The sequence below is a fragment of the Mycteria americana genome, chromosome 10 (genome assembly GCF_035582795.1).
Source record: "Mycteria americana isolate JAX WOST 10 ecotype Jacksonville Zoo and Gardens chromosome 10, USCA_MyAme_1.0, whole genome shotgun sequence".
NCBI lineage: Eukaryota > Metazoa > Chordata > Aves > Ciconiiformes > Ciconiidae > Mycteria > Mycteria americana.
The window spans coordinates 16,092,428-16,102,611 of record NC_134374.1 but is presented as its reverse complement, the minus strand read 5'-3'; positions in this window follow the sequence as shown (position 1 = coordinate 16,102,611).

Sequence of the window (10,184 nt, the reverse complement as noted above, 5' to 3'; positions counted from 1 at the left end):
CACATCTCCTTTTACCTGCTCCTCTGCATAGCTGCATAGTCCTTCGCAGATCCGCTGCTAGCAGGGTGAAGGATGGGACTCACCTCCGGTGTCTCTTAATCTGCCTTTAGACAAAGGAGTTGAATGTGCTGCTCATCCATCAGTATAAGATACCAAGCAACCCTGAGGAGCAGCAGGCGGCACAGGGAAAGGTGGCTGTGGTGCTGTAAATGTGATGTGTCACCCAGATCCGCAGAAGTGGGGGATCGCAGATGAGCCACGTTCCTTGGCCCTGCAGCCTCCCCTCAGTGGTGCCCCCCATCCTTCCCCTGCTCCAGGGGAGCCCCTCGCTGCTGTGTGGCAATGCAGCAGCTTGGCCAAAGGGCCAGCCAGCACTCAGCAGCGCAAGTTCAGGTCTGAATTGTGGAAAATGCAAGACTTGGGTAGCTGTGGGCAGAATCATTGGTCATTTTTGCGCTACCCAAGATGTTCATCCAAGTTCAGGCAGGATGAAATTCATTGCTGCTGCAAAACGATGCAGCGCCTCTGAGCAGAGCCTCTCTCAGCCCATCTGACCCTGACATACACGTCACATTAACTCCTTTAATTTGCTGACTATTCTTTGAAAACCTTTTAAAGATTTTCCTTCACCGCGTCCAGAGTTACAGCTTACAGCTCCCAGCGGCTATCGGGAACGAGAGGACAGATGGGCGCAGACAATAGCAGCTGTTGGAAGGGAGACCTGTTATAATGGCACCTGCAGAGACTGATACGATGTGGAAAGGAGCCCATAAATTGTTGAATGGTCTGGGACTTGATTTAATGTATACAAAAGAACCTGAAAAAAGACTGAATATCCCCTATCTTGTCAGGACACTGGTATGTAATAAATAACCCCTATAAAAATGTTTACCTCCTTTATTCCCAGAAGTGAGAGCTTCTTGATGAAACACAGCATTTTCATGAAAACATTTCTGGTTCTCCTCAAGAGCTAGGGGGAGGTTCACCTGAATAGCTGAAAATGTAATTTGTCCATTGTTGCCACCAAAATGATCAGTTTTAATATTTGAGTGAAATCCAGAATTTCCTTTCCTGGTTCTAACTGTCATCTGTAAGGATTTTATATGTAGATTACGGCTGCTTTCTAGCTGCTCCTAGAGACCCACATGAGGGTATTCAAGAAAAACACTGTTTTGTTGGCAGTTTATTGCAAGTTATCAAGTGGTGTAGGTCTGGGATGGAATAACCTCCCACAGTCCTTCCATCACCCAGCCAACTGTCTCTGATGGCAACATCTTTGGCAATCATGAATGACTGTGAGCTGTTTTTTAGCAGCTCCAGGCTTTCAGCTCTATCTCCCCCCAGCTTTCTGTGGTGGTTGGAAGTTGCTGATGTGCATGGCTGAGCAGAGCAGGATGCCAGTGGAGGATCTGCCCCTGGCCTCAAGGTAGCCAAAGTCCTCAGCAGCCCAGATGAGCAGGAAATGACCCAGCTATAAATCAGCAACCAGGCAAATATACCAAAGATTTCTAGTTAGATGGAGCAAGTGCTGGAGTGGAGACTTCTGCAAGGGTTTTCTGCACATGGATCCAGGATAGAGTTGGGCTCTGGCAGCTCCAGCACAGTAAAACCCTCCGTGGCAGCGGTCAGGCTGGTGGAGCATGGCCCTGACAAGTCCAGGGCAGGCAGCAGCCATGGGTGCTTTTATGCTATAAGCTTGATTCTGCCTTTGCCAGGACACTGCAAGCACTGTGCCGGAGCAGGGACTGCACTCTGCCCAGGACCAAGGAGGTGCTGCGTAGCAGCTAAAGAGGTCAAGGTCCTCACAGCACACATGGGGATGGATCAAGAGCAAAGGAGAAGGTGAGGAGCTAGTTAAAGGAGGTGAAGTGTGGCCAGCAGCTGCGTGCACTATGGTTTGTGCGCACACTCCAGTCTGTGCAGAGCTCAATTCTAACACAGACTGTGGCAGGACAGCTCAGAGAGAGGAAAAACTGCCCTGGCCCTGCCTAGGCTCTGCGTGGTTGCCTAGAGAAATCCTGCCTACCCCACCAGTATACTTGTTAGCCCTCAATTCATGACATTTTGAGTATTTTTTTTTTCCTGGCTGGCCCTAATAAGAGAGCATCCCAGCAGAGAATCAGCTTGTAATTTGAAACGGATATAAAAATGCACTTCTCTAAATACATATGATCCGTACCACCTAGCCTATTTTCAAGCAAAGACAACCACACATAGAAAGATGTGTTTGGGGGCTCTAATTAGAAGATAAAACCTTGCATTAAAGCTAGGTGCTGGGTGGAAATTGCTACACTTTCACATTCTGTTTGCAGCTACATTCTGTTATCGCCCTGCTTTTAAAAGTGCTGCAATTACTGTCTATTTTAATGAACACTGCTGGAGCTGATATAAATACATCACCAGAACATCTTGTATGCAGTACACAAAAGTCCCTTTTCCTTCCAGAAGTGCTGTGGTGTTCATTTGCATCATAGATTCGTGACCAGGCACATTTAACAGCATGAACCAAAGTGCTTCTAAATGCAATGTTAGATCCATTGCACCCAATGAGGCTCTGTATGCCTGTCAGTAAATCCAGGGCAACTCCAAAATCAGACCAGGCATAGCCGTACCTGGGACTGTTGGTGTGTTTCTGGAGTGCTGTAGAAACACAACAACCTAAAATGCTCCTTTTTTCCCCACTGGGGTTGCTTAGCAGGGATTGCAGCCACGAGCTGCAGCAAGCAGGGCGCTGGTTATCCAAATGCCTGGGCAGTGCTGGGGACCCCCTGCCTGAGGAGACCCTGGGAACAAGGGTGTCTTGGTGCTTGCTACCACTCAGACGCACCCTCCAGTGTTTCATGGCTGTGGTGGGGTGCAAAATGCCTCTGTCTCACCAGCTTCTTTCCCACTGCTAGGGTTTCCTAGCCTTGAAGGAGGTTATCAGGGAGCACAGATATGCAACAGAGGTGAGCTTTGTGCCAGCAACTGGAGGGTCCCCCCTTGAGCAAAAGATATCTCTGCAGTTCCCACAGGTCTTTGTCTCCTTTTTGCTTCCTCTTGCAGTCTCTCCATCTTCTCCAACCCTTCTCAGCTGTTTGATGCCGAGGTCCAAGCAGGGCACTCTTCTGATGGTCCTTTCCCTTTTCATCACTCTCAGCAAGGGGAACAAACGTATGTTTTTTTTCCCCTCGTGTAGATGGGGTGAACTCTTAAAAAGCTGGGTTTTTTTCTCCAGGAACCAAGATCCCTGAGGAATCTGCCTCCCCTGCATCATTCTTGTGTTGAGGTGGAACTAGTCAAATTTTTTGCAGATGACAGCAGTTTCTCAGAAAAAGGAGCAAGTTCTGGACTTGGCTTGGATATAGGCTTATGTAAAAAAAAATTAAATCAATCTTGTTCTAGTCTCTAGCTGTTTGGACTGTGTTCTCTTTTTATTGCACACAAGCAACTTCCATCACCACTAATATGCAAATAAAGATATTTGACCTCAGTCTTTCCTACAGGGAGAAAACCCTCAGCCATGCCACATATCCTACAGCCAAGGCTTGTTGCATGTCAGACCATATTTTCTTCCCTAGCCTGAATCCATGTGGGCTAAGAAACCCACAGGCTCCTGCATACCCATAGTTACTAGAGAAGACCCAGACTTCTAAGAATGTTTCAGCTCAGTCCTTCCTCAGGTGAGGTTTTCTGCAAGTTATTTTCCATATCACAGAAGTGTTACAACTACAAAACTGTAGTGATGGAAACTGGGATTCAACTGGCAAGAGCTGTTTAGTCTGTTATTAATATATAGCAGGCAGCTCGCAGACACTGAAACTGCAGCTAGATTCCTGTCTTTACCCAGGCATTTTCTGCATACCAAAATTAACTGTGGTCAACAAAGAAACCTTGGATTGGTTGACAGTGAAATCCTTTAAGCAAATGCTCAGATGAATCATTGTGCCGGGTCTAGGGCAGGGGGAAAATGTGTGGTCTCTGCAGGCCCAGAGGAGGTGTGAAACCCAGGAGCTCCTGCAGATACCTCCTTGGCAAGGCCAATTTAGTGTGGTGCGAAAGTGGCTGGTATTAAATATTGCTGTCTCACTGGTCGTATTATGTAGTTGTGCTCCCCAGCAGAGCTGCGCTCTGTGGTATGACACGGAAGAGATGCGAGGTCCCTGCATGGCGGCAGGAGTGCCATTCGGTGAGTGAAGCTGTCGGTGCTCTGCCAGAGCATCCATGGGGTGGGTTTTTGCATGAAGCTATGAAAAATTCAAAAATTGGAGGGCAATAGTACACCTACAGCAGTAGCCTTCCTCATATCTCATAGGTAAGATGACTTATTCAGCTATAGTGCATTTGAGAATGGGATGTTAGGACTGGGAATTTTCCATTTGTGGGCTTTGAGAAGGGCTCTTAATGGGGCTGGGAGAACTGTGCTGAAAGAGGCAACTGCAAGTGCTCAGCAAAATGCAGGCTGGGAAGGGACTTCTGCCTATATACATTCCTAGGGGGACACAGGACAGCGGGGAGGGGAAAGCCATTCCAGCAGAGGTTAAGGCTGACTCAAGAACAGGCAGAGATGGCCACAAACTCGTTTAGGCTGGAAAACTGAAGCTAGGAAGGGTCTTCAGAGCAGGGGGTGCTGGATGCCCCCTGGCAGAAGCGGAGGGAGAGCCTGCCTGCCCCCAGGTCCTGTGGGTGCCTGCGGGTTGCCAAACCCCTTGGCTCTGGCAGTCCCTTATTTCTCCAATGACAGTCACTGGGAGGACAAAATATGTGCAGAGCTTCACCTGTTCCTGGCATTGCCAGTAACACAGTAGGCTCCACGAGGTTTATGAATGCTCCCAGCAAGACTGACAAAAAGCTCTGTTCCTGGAGCAGCTGGGGGAGACATTACCAGCTGCAAATAAACTCATAGACAACATAAAGCAGCCTCCCTCCCTCCTCGGCACTTGGCTTCGCTTCCCACCCCAGCCTGGGTTCCCCTTGGGGGTCCTGTCAGTCACCACACTCCATCTTCACCCCACAGTACACCTCCTCGATCCACAGCCAGGGTCAGGAACATCCTCAGCCTCCAGGGATGGGTGGCTGGAGAGTGACAGTGCCATTGCTCATCTGAGGGTACAGGGTGGGAAGCCTGCACCCTGTCATCTTTCTCCTGGAGCCTGGCAAGAGGAGGGTTAATAGCTGCAGCCTGGTGTGATTTAGAGATGAACATCTTCATCTCCAGTCTTGACCTATGGAAAGAGCAAATCTCATGTTTCTCAGGCATATGTGCTTCTGCAATAAGCTGGGGCTATTACTACAGTGCAACAAAGTGCTGCTGCAATGGGGGATGCGGGGACAAAGGTCTCCAAATGCTGGCGGTGGCACAGAGATTCCTATTCACAATGAGACATGACTGTGGATTAATTCTGGCCCAGCAGTGTGCTCTGAGCATTTCAGTCATGAGTCAAGCTCCAAACATCATGAGGTTGACTTACTTAGAAACATGACATTAAAAAAAAAAAAAAATTAAGAGGTTCCTTGATTTTTTGGCATCTAACGCCCAAACTTTTAAGTTAGTCTTGGGTCACAGTCTTCCCCGCACAGCCATAGCATTGCAAATTGACTTTTTAATACAGGCAAGCTGAGATTTTCACCTCTTGACCTGCCTCCAGGAACCAGGGTTTTAACTGCACCATTAAACATCACAGGACTTGCAGTAAAATCATGAGAGCTGGCAGCAGTCCTGACATAGCTAGGAAGGATCTGCTTTAGGACATGGCTTAATACTAAATCCTAAACCTCTGGTCTTGAGTGGATAAAGCCCAAATCTGATTTTTCTGTTCCTCTCGCCTCCACGTTTTAGCACTTTATGTTATGTTGCCTATAAAAGTGGTCAGAGTTGATCCAGATGAACAGTGGGAATAAGACTTCAGCAAATGAAACCTGCAATGGGGAAAAATAACTCTCTGTCTTGCAAATAGAAGTTAAAGGCCTATTAGTCAAACTCTGGAAGAGGCTATCCCTTTTCCAGGGTTCAAAGCGGAGCCAAGTTTCTGCACCTAGCACAGGACGCACATTCCTGACAAAGCAAACGCTGGCTTGGAGCAGGGTGTGAAAGTGGGGCATCCCGCCCATTGCAATGTCTCAACTAGAGGGGCTGCGATTGCCCAGTGCTGTCTGGGGGGATGCTGTTAGTTTTTCTGGTCCTCTAGAAAATTGTGGTAAATCCTTCAGGTTTGTAGCAGTTTCCTACATCCCTTTCTCAGCTAGTGCTGTGCTGGGGCAGCACCTTGGTTTGTTCAGAAATTATATGAGACTTCTGGAAATAAGTTAGTTGGTAAGTACCGTTCAACCTTCCACAGACTGTTCCCCACCTCCAGGTTGTTTTGCTGTCTGGGGTACAGTTTGGGGCACCCTTCGCATTTCAGTCTAGAGGTTTGCGTGTCTTTTCTCAGCTTGTTGTGACTCTCGTTTCTACTGGGTTGCTGCTTGGCAAATGTTCTGCTTGTAGCTCAGTTTATCCCAGCCCCTGAGGGAACTGCAGTGCCCGAGATGCTGTTTGGATCTCAGGTTTCTGTTTAAATATTTTGCCTGTGTTTTCTGGCTGTCTGAATCCCTCCAAGGACCCCTAAAAACTAACAACTCCTGCTGCTGACAGTGGGCTCCACCACTGATGCTTCCACCTGCACCTTCGAGGCCAGGCAGCGAGTTCATCCCTGCTTGACTCTGTTTTGCAGCCAGTCTGACAACAGCTGGCACGAGGACCCCTGTGCAATGCAGGAGAGACTGCCAACCCCCGTGTGTGATGCCTTGGTTGCTGCTTTGTTACCAGGATGGATTTGACCAACGGGTCTGCCCCAAACCACATATTTTTATTCTTGAGGCCCCTACTGCCATGCTGCTCCTGGGGCACCACTTTGGGACCCTGCCCTGTGCTAGCTTGGCAATACGCGTGCCCCAAAATACTGGGGAGTAACCTGATGCACATCTCCTCCTGGTTGTATGACACTAAAATCGGCAAGAACTGACAAACAGGGAAATTCATCGGGAAAGCTGGCCTTCTACCCCCTATCTGTTAAGCTCATTAAAGGTAGCTTTTAGTGTCAAACCAGACATCCCACGAACAGCTAAGAAAATACCAAACGTCAGCACTAGTGCTTAGATGGGAAAGTTGGACCCCTGGGCATGTCCTCTTGCAGACAGCCTTTCCAGGTGCCCTCTCTACCACCAATATGTGGGCTGCGAGACGGGCTTCTGCAGAAACTGTTCCCTGGGAAGTTGTTTCATTAAACCAATTTAAATGTGTGTTACCATTTCCTACTCCAAGTGGCTATTCTGGGTTAAAAAGCAACTGGAATGTTAGGAATTATTAGGAGAGGAACAGAAAACAAAGCAGAGCCTCCCTATAAATCCATTTCAAATATCGTGTCTGCTTCAGCCCTGCTGTCTCAGGCAGATGTAGCAGAGCTAGAAGAAGTACAAAGGTGGCCAGAGGGATAGATCAGCTTCCAGGCAGTGGACAAGTAGATACAGCGAGGCTCTTCTCCTAGAAAGGAGGTGAGCAAGGGAGAACACAGCACGGGCCTATAAATTGCAAAGGGCATAAAGGAATGAATATTCACTTGTAATATCGGCCTTTGGAGGCATAGAAAAATAGACAGAAAGCTAACAGCAAAATGCAATAGTGGAAGAAAACCCCACCAAATGCTGTTAAACACAATGATACAAGTGGCTAAGGAAAGAAATCACCGGTACTGTGGGTTCGGTGCAGTGACCGACCGGGGCCAGACGCACGTGCTGGTGTCCCCCCTCCCCTGGGACGCAGGACGGGCACTCTCCTCTGACCCCGTACAGTTGCGCCTACATTTTTAAACCTCTCAGACACCATCAGAGGTGCAGCCACCATTCTGCAGGCGGCTTTGGCTGGCCTGAAATAGAGCAGAACTGTTCTCCAGGCTGCGTAGCTGCCCCTTCCCGGCGGCCCCAGCCTGAGAGCGGCCGTCCCGGCGGGGCCTCGGCCAGCAGCCGCCTGCTGCCACCTTCCGGGTGGGGACCGCCGGAGCGCCGCCGCGGCAGCCGCCAGGAAGGGCCCGGCGGGCGGGAGCAGCCCGTCTCCCGGCGGAGGTCGCGGCAGCGTGCCGAGCTGCGCCACGCAAACGCCCGCCCCAAAGAGCAGCCGGGCTCTGCGCAGCAGCTGGCCCTATGCACGACAGCAGGGATAATTTTAGAGATAATTATTCTGTGGTTTTAGTACCGTGGCAGAAAGGGGTATTTTATGCCTGTTGGAGTGAACTGACTCTGTGCCCTCTCCCAGTATGTTTTTAGCACGATGGTTACGCTTTTTTGGTACGTATAAATTCAGTGCCCTTCTGTGCAAAGCCTGTTTCGTCTCTTGCTGCATGCAAAGTCACCCAGCCCTGTGGAGGAATCAAGCTGGAAAAAAGTAGCTTTTATCATTAAGCCCTCAATTTTAATTTAAGGAGCACTTAAAAAAATATAAGGTACAGATTGCTGAAAAACGTCTGTTTGGAGAATAGTATCAGGGCATGCTCTGAACACCGAGGGGATGCTGCACACTCAGCTTGTTCTTTCAAGACTGAACGGCCCCATCCCTTTGCAACCTGGTTTAAGAAGTGATCAGGTTTTCTTAGCGAGTCTACCAACTTTTGTCAATATTTATAGTGAAGATGCAACTGAAATCAGGGATATTGCCATTTGTGACAGTGTTTCTTGTTCACCTTCCATGACATCCAGATTATTTGCACGAAGGGGTGATGTCTTCTCCTGAGTTCATTAACCTGAAGTCAGTTTGCATTCGTTTCACTTTGGACATACTTGGAGCCAGGTCCGCTCTGATAATTTTGCCAATAATGTTAAATGCAAAAGAGATCACAGCAAAGATTTTACAAAATACCTATTGAAAACCTCCTGCTGCTTTGGCTGTGCTTTGGAGCCAGCTTTGCGAGCAGCAAACTGCCTGTATAGCCCGGCCAGTGCCCCACTGCCCGCGGGTGGGCACTGACAGGGACCACGGCCTCCCCCAAAGCGCCGAGGTGGCAGCCCACGTGGCCGCGCATACTGTGCCCCGCAGTGCCACACTGAGAGGCTGAACTTGTGCCAAAAGCCTGCTGAAGGAAGGGAAATAACCAGAGGTGACATTTGATAAGTTAGTTTTTTATTCAGTGCACTGGACTCGTACATCATCACTTTATCAACTAACAACATTTCACACGTTCCTATAAAACCAACGCCGAGTCCAGTCTCTTGTTAAAGACGCTCGGTGTAAAATGTAAAGCAGTCTATCAAATATTTACTTTAATAAGTATAGCTTAGAGCCCAGTAACAGGCTCTGTCCAGCGCGTTTGGTGCAGGGTTGCAGCAGTGGGTGGAGAATGGATCAGTGACTCATGGTTGGTGCAGGGCTTCGTTAACAAATGTCTAGATCCAGCTCATTAACATCTCAGCCAATGTTTATCGGACTGCTGTAGAGCCTGGCCTCCCTCCTGCAGCTGCTAGTTCGATTATGCCGGTGCTTTGAGCATGGGTGGAGCCGCACATATGAAATCCCTAATGCAGAACTACTGCAGCACTGGAAAACCTGATTTGGGCTGGGACAGCCTGCCTGTGCTCCATGCCGAGGACAGTCACTCCGGCGGCACAGCACGGCACAGCGCGTCTCACCCCGTCCCCGCAACCGGGCTGGCAGCAGCAGTCAGAACAGCACGGCAAACCAAAGAGAAATGCAAGGTGCTCAGGCCTGACTATCAGGGCAGAGTGAGATGTTTTCAGGATGGAGGGGTCTTACACTGCAAAACTCCGGGCAGGGATGCCTGCATGCACAACACATCAGGCAATCAGGTGGATGCTGGGGAATGCGGACAGCTGGAGCATCCCTGCTGGTGCCACTGCTGGGGCACGTCTCTCAGCCCCGCACGTGCTCCACTCCCCACTCTGTCCTCAACCCTGTCCCACCCATGGGACAATGCAGGGAAGGCTCCATGGGTATGGCTTGGAGCCAGTCCCCCCTCCCTCTTGCAGGACTGCCCTGGCAGGTCCCTTGCAGTATCCCTCCCAGGCAGCGCAGGGGGACAGGGATGGTGCCAGGCCCGCAGCTCCGCAGCAGAGCGCTCCCAGCAAATCCATCTCCACTCATCCCTCTCCATCACCCCGCTCATGTCCCATCTGCCCTGTGCTCTGGCTCCGAGTCGCATCCTGCCTCGTCCCTGCCC